This window comes from Coffea arabica, chromosome 5e (genome assembly GCF_036785885.1).
Source record: "Coffea arabica cultivar ET-39 chromosome 5e, Coffea Arabica ET-39 HiFi, whole genome shotgun sequence".
NCBI classification, from domain to species: Eukaryota; Viridiplantae; Streptophyta; class Magnoliopsida; order Gentianales; family Rubiaceae; genus Coffea; species Coffea arabica.
The window spans coordinates 4,894,897-4,908,695 of NC_092318.1; positions in this window are offsets into that span (position 1 = coordinate 4,894,897).

Below are 13,799 nucleotides of genomic sequence, written 5' to 3' on the forward strand. Positions count from 1 at the left end.
ATAGAGACCGTACCCCTAGTACTTGGGCAAACTTCACCCGTGAGTTTAATGCCAAATTCCTTCCACCTCTAGTCCAAGAGAAAAGGGAGGACGACTTTATTAAGTGCAAACAAGGGGCCATGAGTGTAGCAGAGTATGAGACCCACTTCACTAAATTAGTCCGATATGCCCCTGACCTGATAGCCACTGAACAGAGACGCATTAGGAGATTTGTGCAAGGGCTCAATGTGGAGATTCAAGAGGGGCTAGCAACTGCTCAAATTAACACGTATAGTGATGCCGTAGAGAAAGCTCAGAGGTTTGAGATGGCTAGAGCCCAATCTAAGTCATTCTTTGCTAGGAAAAGGAATGCCCCTAGTGGTAGTAGGGACCCAATTTCTACAAGTGCCCCACCGCCTAAGATGGGTAGAGGAATTGGGGTAGTGAATATCCCTAGTGCATCAAGAGGTGCTTTAGCAAGGGGTGCTGGAGCTAGAGGCTCTGGGGCGAGAGGATCTGGAGTGAGAGGAGGTCAAAGTGGAAGGGGACCCCCTAGGAGTGGTCCACAAGGTGTACAAGTGTCAACCCCTCAGATAACCTGTGGTTACTGTGGAAAAGCCAATCATACCGCAAATGAGTGCTGGAGAAAGGAGGGCAAGTGCCTCAGGTGTGGGAGTGCTGAGCACCAAATTGCTAATTGTCCTAAGATTTCCGAGAATGGGGGAAGCCAAGGAGGTGCCACAAGTTCTAGGCAAACTGCTTCTGGAGGGAGTCGGCCAAAGGTCCCGGCCAGGGTTTATGCCCTAGATAGTCAACCTGTACCTGACCCTTCGGAGGTAGTCGAAGGTACACTTCCAATCTTTCATCGATTAGCTAAGGTTTTAATTGATCCTGGTGCGACTCATTCGTTTGTTAATCCTGCTTTTATGTGTGAAATTGATGTAAAGCCTGTACGATTACCCTATGATTTGGAAGTTAGGACTCCTACGGGTAATAAAAGCATACTCACTAGTTTGGTGTATAAGGAGTGTGAATTTTGGGTTGGGGAGCGAAAAATGCTAGTTGACTTGGTGAGTTTGGACCTTAAGGGGTATGATATGATTATAGGAATGGACTTTTTGTCTTATCACCATGCTAAGCTAGATTGTAGAGCTAAAGTGGTGGAATTTTGCATCCCAGGTGAGGCAACTCTCAAGCTAGATATAAGGGGTAGATTAGTTTCGTCTGCTTTGATTTCAGGGATTCGAGCTAGGAGAATGCTTCACAAGGGAGCCCAGGGTTTCTTAGCTTTCTTAATTAACGCCCCTAGTAATCAAGTGAAATTAGAAGATGTGCCAATCGTGCGCGATTTTCCCGATGTCTTCCCGGAAGAATTAACATCTTTGCCACCTGAAAGGGAGATAGAGTTTAAAATTGATTTGGTTCCAGGAGTAGCCCTAATTTCAAAAACTCCTTATAGAATAGCTCCTGCAGAGTTGAAAGAACTAAAGATCCAGTTGCAGGACCTACTAGAAAGAGGTTTTATTAAGGAAAGTGACTCACCGTGGGGAGCTCCAGTTTTGTTTGTAAAGAAAAAGGACGGGAGTTTGAGATTGTGCATTGACTATCGAGGTTTGAATGAGGTGACTATTAAGAATAAGTACCATTTGCCCTTGATTGATGGATTATTTGACCAATTGCAAGGATCGGTGGTGTACTCTAAGTTAGATTTGAGACAAGGGTACTATCAATTGAGGATTAAAAAGGAAGACATACCTAAGACCGCTTTTAATTCTCGATATGGGCACTTTGAGTTTGCGGTAATGCCTTTTGGGTTAACCAATGCCCCAACTGCTTTCATGGATCTAATGCAGAGAATCTTTAAGAAATATCTGGACCAATTTGTGGTGGTATTCATAGATGATATTCTAGTATATTCTAAGACTCGAGAGGATCACGCCAAGCACTTGGAGATAGTTTTACAAGTGTTGAGGGAACACAAGCTTTACGCTAAGTTCAGTAAGTGTGAATTTTGGCTGGAAGAAATTTCTTTTCTGGGTCATAGAATTTCTAAGAATGGAATTGCAATGGATCCAACTAAAGTGGAGGCAGTTACTTTGTGGAAACAACCAGAGAATCCAACTGAAATTAGAAGTTTCTTGGGATTGGCGGGTTATTACCGTCGTTTTATAAAAGATTTCTCAAAAATTACTGGGCCAATGACGGAGTTAACTAAGAAAAACCATAAGTTCATTTGGAGCCCTAAATGTGAAGCGAGCTTTCAAGAATTGAAGAGGCGATTGACTACGGCTCCAGTATTAGCCCTACTTGAGGGAGTTGATGGGTATGTAGTATATTCCGATGCTTCTAAAGAAGGGTTAGGCTGTGTTCTAATGCAAAAGGGAAAAGTTGTGGCCTATGCTTCTAGGAAATTGAAACCCCATGAAATGAATTACCCGACCCATGACCTAGAGTTAGCCGCTGTTATTTTTGCTTTGAAGAAGTGGAGACATTACTTGTACGGGGTGACATTTGAGGTATTCACCGACCATAAGAGTCTTAAGTACTTGTTTTCACAAAAGGAGTTGAACTTGCGACAGAGGCGTTGGGTAGAATTTCTTGAGGGTTATGATTGTTCAATCAATTATCACCCTGGGAAAGCAAATGTGGTTGCAGATGCATTAAGTAAGAGGGCTCAAGTAGCGGGTCTAATGATGAGAGAATGGGATATGTTAGAAGAAGTGAGCGGTTGGAATCCTCGTTTAGAAAAGTTGAAAATCTTGTTTGGAAATCTATCCTTAAAATGCCCTTTGTTAGAAAGAATTAAGGAGACTCAAAGGAAGGATCCGGTAGTACAAGGTTATTTGGAGAGAGTGGGAAAGGGGGAAACCCTAGATTTTAAGCTAGGACCTGAAGGCATTTTGAGATTTAGGGATCGAATAGTAGTACCTAGTGAAGAGGGTTTGAAAAGAGAAATTCTAGAGGAGTCACATCGGTCCAAGTATACTATTCACCCTGGAGTTAACAAGATGTATCAGGATGTGAAAGGGCTTTATTGGTGGGATGGCTTAAAAAGGGATGTGGCGAAATTTGTACAGACTTGCCTTGTGTGTCAGCAGGTTAAGGCAGAACATCAAAAGCCTTCTGATTTGTTACAACCTTTAGAAATCCCTGAGTGGAAATGGGATTACCATGGATTTTGTGACGGGTTTACCTAGAAGTCAAAGGAGACATGATGCGGTTTGGGTGATAGTGGATTGGCTTACAAAATCTGCACATTTCTTACCGGTGAATATGAATTACTCTTTGGAGAAACTAGCCAAGTTATACACAGAAGAAATTATGAGATTGCATGGGATTCCTGTAAGTATAGTCTCCGATCGAGACCCTAGGTTCGTTTCCCTCTTTTGACAGAAATTTCAGGAGACTTTGGGGACTAAATTGAAGTTGAGCACTGCATATCATCCACAAACAGATGGACAGTCGGAGAGGACCATACAAACCCTAGAGGACATGTTAAGATCCTGTATATTAGATTTCGGAGGGAGTTGGAGCCAGTACATGATGTTGGCAGAGTTTGCTTATAATAACAATTATCAGGCTTCAATCCAAATGGCACCGTATGAGGCGCTTTATGGTAGAAGGTGTCGATCCCCTATTCATTGGGATGAAGTAGGAGAGAAGAGAGTTTTAGACCCGACAGCTATTCCATGGATCGAGAAAGCTTATGAGAAGGTTAAACTGGTTAGGGAGAGAATTCAAACTGCTCAAAGTCGGCAGAAGAGTTACGCAAATCACCGAAGAAAAGACTTGGAATTTGACGTAGGGGACAAAGTCTTTCTAAGAGTGAAACCTATGAAAGGAGGGGTAGTATCCAAGAAGGAAAAGAAATTAAAACCGAGGTACATTGGACCCTTTGAAATTCTTAAACGAGTTGGAAAAGTGGCTTATCAGCTGGATTTACCTCCTAGTATGAGCAGGATTCATAATGTCTTCCACGTATCTATACTCAAGAAATATCATCCCGACCCAAATCATGTGATTCAATTAGATGAAGTTGAAGTAGACGATTCTTTGACCTATGAGGAGCGACCCATTAAAATTTTGGACCGCGAAATTAAAGAATTGAGAAATAAGAATATTGCCTTGGTTAAAGTCTTGTGGAAAAATCACGACGTCGAGGAGGCAACTTGGGAGATAGAGAAGGACATGAAGGACCAATACCCAGAATTATTCACTTGAACAGGTAAGAATTTTGAGGACAAAATTCTTTTAAGGGGGAAAGGATGTGAGGGTCTCAAAATTTCATTAATTTCTGAAAATTAAAATAAATATTATTTAAACTTTGAAAATTATTAAATAATATGAATTTATATTTAAAAATGTGTATTTATATTATTAATGATGTTTTCACTTATATAAATGTTATATTTTAATTTACATGAATTTTTAAAATTTATTTGACGGTTCGCGTTCGGCTAAACATTAAGTTGGATTTTCGCACTCCCATACGCAATATAGCTCTAAGTTGAACTGTATGATATGTAGAGGTTATAAAAATGTATAATTAAGTTGAGAAAATGCTAGATGAGGAATTTCTACTAGTAGATAAGAATTTCGCGCTTAAACGCGATTCAAATTCGAAATTGTCACCATTAATGGCATGCCCAAAAAGTCTTCAAACCTATACCTCCAGCTTACCTTCATTTTCAACCCATCTTATCACCAACTACCAGCCGTTTCTCTTCTCTTCAAGTTCGATCATCTGGTGCAAGAAGAGGTAAGAGCCACGGCCATTCCCAGCTTCCAACAGCCCTCCATCTTCAACCATTCCCAACCCCAACGTTCACCTTCCATTTCCAGCTTCAACCTTCGATCGTTGCTGTGCTGCTGCGCACTAGTCTGACCGAGAGAAAAACAGAGTGCAAGGGGTGCCGACTGACCTCAGTGATTCTAGGAGCGAACTTGGGGAACTAGGCACTTCATTTGGCTAGTAAACAACCACCAAAGGTAACCCAAAAACTTCCGCTTCACCCCCTTTGCCAAAATTTCAGATTTGTTGCAGCTTTTGGTTCTTGAAGTTTTAGCTTGTCTTGGTGAAACATGTTGGGTTGCTGATCCTCTAAGCTAATGATTGATGAAGCTAGAGGTGTTTTATGTGCTATATGTATGTTTTGAGGTGGTTAAATGTTGGGAAAATTTTTTTTAGAATAAAGCTAGGGTGCTGTCGAGAGAAGGGAAAATTTTCCAGATTTGTACCTGTTGATGTTTTGCAAATTTCGCTTAGGTAATGAATTGGATTGTTTTTTTGGGGGCTAGACTAGTTAGTGGTGATTGTTAGGGACTTAAAGTATGAACTATAAGTTGGAAATGGTTGATCAAAAAGAAGAGAAAAATTCTGCTATGCAACTGAACCAGCAGGCCTGTTTTTCTTCCAACTTTGCCCAGATTCTTGAACTGGATTTTGTGAAGTTATTGAGCTATTTAAATCATGTATATGTTCACCTATATGTGTAGAGCAGTTTTGGTGAAAATGCAGCTTTGGTACAATGGGAAATTTCATTGAAAAATCAAAGAGAAAAATGCCTTTGAGCTGTCCCAAAAATTCTGGAAATTTCCAGATTTTTGGGCGAATTTGGGGTTTGGTTTTGACAAGTTTTTGAACCATTTGAGTTGTAAACATGTTAACCTATATGTGAAGTATTGTTTGGGTAAAAATGTAGCCTTTAAGTAGTTGAAAAATTTTGGACAAATTGAAGAGAAAAGGGACTACTTGTACCGAATGCACTTGGAAATTTGTCCAGCTTTGCATGAGACATGTTGAATAATCTTCACGTTAACATGAACCCAATTTGACTTGTGTTTAGTTAAGAGGTGTGTATAGCTCCATTTGAGGACAAAATCTAGTAGAGTTTACGTTCAAAAGTGGGCCAAAATTTTATTCTTCACGAGGCTACCAAAACAGAAATTTTGTTTGAAATTAGAAATGATTTTGACGTTTGGATTTCATTTTGATTAAATGTGGACTAAATTGTCCCGAAAATGTTTTCTAGCATTAACCTTTGTTACTAGGTCCACTTCGAGTCAATAACTTTGAATTTTATTAGACCAAATGCCCTATTTCGAGAAATATGCCAAATCTGGAAATTTTCTTGAAAACTCAAGTTTTTGCTTTCATAAAAATCCTTGAACCAAGTTGGTCAATGGAATTTGGCAAACTTAAGGAGTTTCTATTTTATAGAAATTCCAATGACTAGTTTTACTTGGTTTATATGATTTCCTCTTAAAGGAATTTCCCAAGATATTTTTGGGAAAAATTAGAAGGGAAAATTCCTCTAAATGGGTAAAGGTGATTTTTCTCAACCTGTGACACCAAAGTGGTGTTAATTGCTTATATGACTCTAGAACTTGGTTATTGAAATATTTGACGAATTAAGCAAGTTTTTGGTTTTAAAGAAACCTCAAAATTTAATTTCACTCGAAATTTGTGGATTTCACTTTGAGAAAACGATTAATACTAGTTTGGGATTTTTGAGTGAAATTAAATGCTAGTTGACTCGAGTTAAATTCGCCAACTCAAAAGTGAAAATTTATGTGAAATATTTGTATGATTTTAGGAGTTGGTGAAGAGCACAATCTCGATCAAAGTTTGGAATTCTAGACTCTTCACTTGAGGTGAGTGTCTCTTGTATGAATCGTGTTTAACTGGTAGTTGAACTACTTGTTAAAAGTACTTGCTAGAGATATCATGAAATGTTACATGCTATGTGATTGCATGAAATATCACAAGTACAAGTGTTGCAATGTCGATTGAAGCGTGGTCTCGTCGACTAAATAAACCAAATGGATGCACGTACCACGCTCTATTAGAGTGGGAGGTACCTCTCTGCCGTCTTGGTAAAAGTGCTTGCAAAATTCGTGTTGGAGTCGGGCCCGAAAATAAGGGGGAAGTCATTGCTAGGAGACAAGTAGAGTAGGAAATATTCTACATGGAGGTTAGGTAGTGAAAGTTGACGGAGTGTCAACTACTAAAAATTTCCTGATCAAGCGCGTGGACTTTGGCTCCTGAGAGCCCCATATCCTTTTCTTGTCTTGTTACTTCGATTTCCTAAATTGTTAATTGCTTACTTGTCCATTTGTACTTGTTAAGTTGCCCTATGTGAATTGCATGTTTCGAGGCACCACTGAGCTATTGGCTCATCCCTTCCAATTTGTTTTCCTTGACAGGTTCTGAGTTGCATGAAGTCTTGGAGAACTAGAAAAGAAATGTTATATTTTGAATGCCCACTTTCATATATGTACTTTGGGAAAACTTTAGTATCTTTTGGATGACTTTTGTGTCTTTGGGAAAATGTGAATGCTGTGGTACTTTTGTGCCCTGGATTAGGAATTTTAAATTGTAAATTAAGTTGAATTTAAGTATTTAAAGTTAGACATTTGCTTTGATGCTTGAAACTGTACTTTTGGACAGAGTAAGTTGAATGGTATGGTTTGTTTAAGTACTTGGCTTATGCGAGAAGTAAAGTTTAATTACGATTTGTATTTGACGATGTTAGATGATTGAGTGAGTGAGTCCCGGCGAGAGCTGGGCAGGCGACTCGCCGAACCCTCTGGTTCGCTTTAGGGGGAGGTGGGGCCGCCACATATAATTTTTTAAAAATTAAGTGGGGTCATTTGACCCCCCTTGGAGCCATGTCATGGACCCACTTGAAACCATGTGGCTCTGTCAGTGTGTATGCATATGTGTATAATTGTGTGTGTGTGTATGTATGTATGTATCTATATGTATATGTATATGTATATATAATACATGGTTCTTAGTAGTGAAGATGCCACCTGCTGCTTGATTTTAGGGATAAAAATCTTAATGTGTCTGTTGTTGAGATAAGTCCCATGGCTTTGTTTTGTCCCTGCATTTTTTTTTTGCTTTCCATTTTACTTTTTTAAAGTATACCCTAGTCCTTAACATTATCAATTATTTACCTAAGCCCCTGCATTCAATTTATGGTTTAATACCAAAAGTCCTGAACATATCAATTCATTAGTATGCGTACCCTCACAACTTTTGTGTGATAGGTTCATGTTCTTTTTTTAGAAATATGAAGGACAATTTTATCAAAACAAAAGTTCTTATATTAACAAAAGAAGATTAAAACATATTCGCAAAGGGTTGCATGTTGTCTAGGGGAATAGTAAATTTCACATTTATTATATTTACCCATGACTTATTTACAAGTATATACTAGCAATAATTAACAATTCATATATAACTATTTTTTCTAAAAGTCCAAATATTGCCTAGAGATGTTAAACTATTGTTGTTGATTATCAACCCTGTCTTTTCTTATAGGTAAAGTTATTATGCAAAAGTTATAACAATCCAAGGTATGAATAAAATAACAGATTAAAAATTGATCTCAGTATGAGTTTTCACTAGACTAAAATACTTATGCATTACTCTAAGATAAGAAAAATTAATAGCAAGATCAAACCTCCAAGGCCATACAAGTCTTCTACACTTGTTGCATTGGATGATAATTAAATTTATTATAATATGAATAACTTTTACTTGCTAATAATATATTTTATTCATTGCCTACTGCACTTAATTACATCATCATTAAATTTAAATGTCCTCCTTTTTCAGACTATATTTACAAGATACGTAACAACCTAACAAGTTAGAAAACCTAAATAAATCTTATTTGTTATATTCTTTTTAACAAATTATTACTATATTAATAGCAAATTAAATATTGATAACCATGACCATCATGCATAATTTGATTAAATTTCTCACTAGCAAATAACCATAAAAATTTAATTTTATATAGATTAAATAACTAATATTTATTCCAAATGTATGCAACCAAGTAGAATCAAGAATATTATTAATCTCATCTCTTATTGCAAATTACTTAAGATTTTGATCGAACTCAATTATGGATAATGCATTAATTTTTTAAAGATTATGGATAGCATGCTTTTTTTTAATATGCACTTAGGGTTTTTTTATTAATATAGAAATATATTTGCCAATAAAACCTAGCCTAATTGATAGGACGTTTCACCTGTAATCGAAAGGTTTTGGGTTCGAGTCCTCAAGAAAGTAAGAAACTATTATTAATCCTCTTAAAAAAATAGTAATAGATTTACTTGAATCTCATATAGAGTTGCCTTGTTACAACATAGTTATACATATAAATAAAAGTGTTTAAGTCAATACTACAGCAAAAAAAATTATTTTTTATACATTATAGTTGTATCATGTGATTCATATTGATGTACATGTGGTTATTCATATTGAAGCATGCAGAGGTAATTCAATTTAAGAATATAGAAATATTTTTTTCTTATTGATTATTTGAATATAATATTTTATAACAGAGGTCAACATTTAATATAAACTTGAGAAATAGACAAAAATAAATTAGAATAACAATCAGCTATTAAAAATAAGAAAAGAGATATTTATTGTAAATAATGAAGAAAACAAGGCAAAAGAATCAACAAGCGAAAAAATATTTGATCATAAGATCCAAAAATTTTATCAATTTTGACCACTTTGCTCTTTCTTATGATTACAATAATGTATTACATGAGTATATGAAATGAATGTGGATATAACCTTTCATTCAATAATTAATAAACATAATTTAGTAAATAGTAATAGTAAATCCTACTATATATTACTTTTCTTCTTAAAAAATTTTCTTACACTATTACTTTTTATTATTGGTTTAGATTTCAACTTCTTTTTCAAGAAAAACAAATGCAGAAAATATACAAATTCCTTCATGGAGTACTGAATTTTTTTTGGCAACTATTTTTATTCTATGTTTTAATACTGATTTGTTTCAAACAATGCTAGATTTTAACAAATCAAAATAATTAATAGAAATTTCCCCAATTATATGAAAAATTCAATCTTTATTGACAAAAATAGGGGGGACTTGATCGTTCAGAAATTCATAAATATCCTTAGTATATATTTTTTGACACACTAAAGTAGGTTGCAATTTTATCTTTTTTTAAACCTATTTAACTTATGAAAGCAATAAATTGAGTTAAGGTTCAGTCTCAAATTTTATTAGATTTAAAGGATAAAAGACAAATGAGGAAAAAAGGGGCTTCTAAGGGTAATTTCCTTTGTCTTGTTTACAACAATAAGTTAAATATTTCTTTTAAAAGGAAAAAAGAAAAAAAAATTCACACATATACGTCAAATTCTTCTACTTTTAAAGGAGAAACATTTACTAATGATATGTGTCGAACGTGCATTTTGCGTTAGGCGTGTATTTAAAAAATTTACAAACTATTTGGCTCACAATAAATTTAGTGTCATACATCATATCCTGGATTCTATTGAGAGACTCTGTTTTATATTACTTATTGGTATGGTTTCAGAAATATACCACTTAAACAGGGATGTAGGATTTTGATCAATTAGTAAAACAATCAATTAATAGCAATTCAAAATATTATTAATACATAAGTTATAGTAGTAATAGTATTTCATCACATATTATTTTTGCAACATAAATAGCAAAATTGCCATGCGTGCCTAATATTTCTATAAGAAATTTCCCTTCATCTCGCATGTCTTATGGTAGTTCAGTTTTTAGATGAATGGCTTTTAATTTATTTGTTTATTACCATATTTTATCTAATATGAGTTGGAAGTACTGTTCTTTCACTAAAGTTGGCTATTTCCCTTTTTGATCCCTTCCATTTCTCAATTTCCTTCATCCCAATTAACTAGTTATGGGATTGATCCCTTGACCGATTAGTGGAAAAGGGTTTTAACCACCTTCCTTATTGACTAATCCAAACTAGAGGTTGCCTCTTTTTTCTTTTAGTTGTATGTTTATGATTTAGTCATCCTGCTAATTATTTATTAATAAAATCTGTATGTTGGAATTTTGTGTGTTTGCTTTCTTTTTTTATTTGAATTTTATTGATTTTAAGTTTTTCTTTTTGTAAAAAATTAAATCATATCTTATGTCAATTATGAGTTTTTGTGCTCTAATAAGATCTTTTTATTAATGAGTTTTTTATTATGAGTTTTATATTAGTTATAAGATTTTTTGTGCTCTAATATGTCTTACATCAATTTGATTTGTGATTATGGCATCTGATGCTTGAGATGCTTAGTTCCATGATTAATGATCATCATGATTTTTTTAAAGATATTTTTTAAATTTTGGGGCATTAGGAAGGCATTTCTATTTCATTGGTCTACCTCAAGTTATGACACTTAATATGTTGACTCTTAAGATAGACTATTTAGGGTGGATCATAAAGCATTATATTGATATCTTTTCTTTGAATACTTTGTATTGTTGATTGTTAATTTTGCTAATAATGATTTTTACTTTGACGGAGGTGTTTTAAGTGTTGTATGTCTTAGTTTTAAGTGTTATCAGTTCAGGAGACTATCATTTCTTTTGATATTTGCAATATGTTCATTAAGAAGCTTGATATAGTAGAGCAAATGTGTTAATTTTAGAACGAAACTGACCACCATATTAACAAGACATTAGCATGTATTTAATTAGTTTACATTGTTTGGGTATATGCATTCTATGTTTATATGGTACTCTTTTGTCTTAGTCTATCAAACAAAGATTGTACATGTGAAAGAATTTAGAAATTTATATTTTTGTAATTTGAATCCTTTATTGATAGTTCTTGATTGAAAACCTTAAATGAATGATTTGAGCAATACTAGGAGAAAAACAACATGAATCATCAACTGGGTCACTGCTTCATTATTAGATCCACAAAAAATTCACCGACTTTGACTAGTTTGGACCTTGTTAAGAGTGTAAATCAAAATTAGATAAAAATAGACACTCAACTTTATCAATTTCTTATTCCATAATTACTAAACATAAATTAAAAATAGTGAAAGTAAATCTTGCTACATATTGGATTTCTTCTTATAAAAAGTTGTCATTTCCTCAATATTACATTTTATTATTGGTTGAAAATTACTTTCGTATTTGAGAGAAAATTTGGAGAAGGTATACAAATCTCGTAACTGATTAATATATTCTTTGAAGTTATAGTGATAAATTGTAGTTTACTATTATCCAAATATTACATTTAACAAATCCTCACAACTAACATAACTTTCTTTTAATATGCAACTGTTCCTACTATGATTCAACTTGCAATAGGGGCAAGAAGGAACATTTGATAGTTTAGAAAATTAGGTTTGCCTTTTCATCGTACTTATTGCTGAGATATTCAAACAATCTATTTTTGCGTCCTTTTATGACTATTTTATGAAAGCAATAAACTTAGTTCAGGTTCTTACTCAAATTTAGTGGCAATACCTTTCTTTATCAATCAACCTAAAATGCGTTGTATTTTTCCCTTTCTTTTCTTCTTATACATGGGTTTTACCTTTAAACCTTGAAAAGATGATCAAATTCCTTCTTCAATTCTAACCTTGTTTTTCTCGCTCTTCTTTGCCTTCTGAGTCTTCCTGAATTTTGGGAAAACAAATGATAGCATTCCAGATTTGAACTGTTCAACAGTAGGTTTTAACTCAATCTTAATGAACTCATAATCCGACTCTTGGTCAGCTTGGTATTTTTTACAAATTACAAAGTCAATGAATTGTTGTGTTAATCCCATTAATTCTCGATATGTATGCCTCAACTCAAAATTTGGGTAATATTTGAAACCCATCTCATGCCTTCCTTCCTATCAGACTCAACTAGAAATTTGTCATAGACTAAATTTACCCTTTTCCTCATTTGCCAACTCAATGCCTTTATAGATAGCATCAACCTTAACTTTGTGGGAGTCAAATATTTCCCAAGGTTTGATAATTTTACTCACCATTATACCAACAACATATCGCCTTTTCCATTCCATATCACAATCACATATGATATCTTGCGTGAACATGGGTCAACATTAGCACCCACTGAAAATTGAGGAAAAAAATTTTTTATGGGTGATTTTCTTTGTTTTATCTATAAAAAAACACATGCATGAGTATCAAAATCTATTTATTTTTAAAAGAGAGAACATATACAAATGACGTGCATTGAACGTGCATCCAAGAAGTTTTGAAACTCGATTCGAGTCTTAAAAAGCAATAATAAAGAAGATACTCTTAAAAAGCTTCAGGAAAGAAAAACACATTCCATACAGGAAGTATGGAATGTGGATTCTTCTTCAACCAGGAGTTAGGAATCTACAGAAAAAAAACCATATTAAAATACAGCCTGCTAATATTTTGCTAATTTTTAGAGGAAAAAATTTAAACTTACATCAAAATAAGGATCTCTTTGCAAGTCTATTTGCATTTGTTCAGAACATTAAAAATGTATAGTGAAAATGCAATCATCAGAACATAAATAAAGCAGATACATAATGGGTAGAGATGAGTCATCTTATGCATCTCTTCTTCCAAGTTATATTCCCGGTACGGAATGGAGAAAAGAAAATCACCTCTGCGAGCTATACTATCTTTCAGAAAAGACGTTTCCAGAAAAATGGCGCTCTGGGTAAGACGCGATGCTGGGGCTGGGAGGAAGGAAATTACTTAAACCCTAAACCCTAAGACTCGATCAACAATACCTTGGATTCCATTGCAACATTCTATTTCATATTATTGTTTGGTTTTGAGTACCTACCAATTAAATGTGAATATAAAACTTGTGGCCAATTCGACAAAATAAAGTATTGCGCATTTATAAACTATTGTATTTATAGTACTTCATCATATTTTATTTTTTTAAATATAAACAGTAAAGATATATATATATTTTTAGTGTAAGCGGGAGGACTCGAACCCGAGATCTCTTGCTTACACTCCCTCT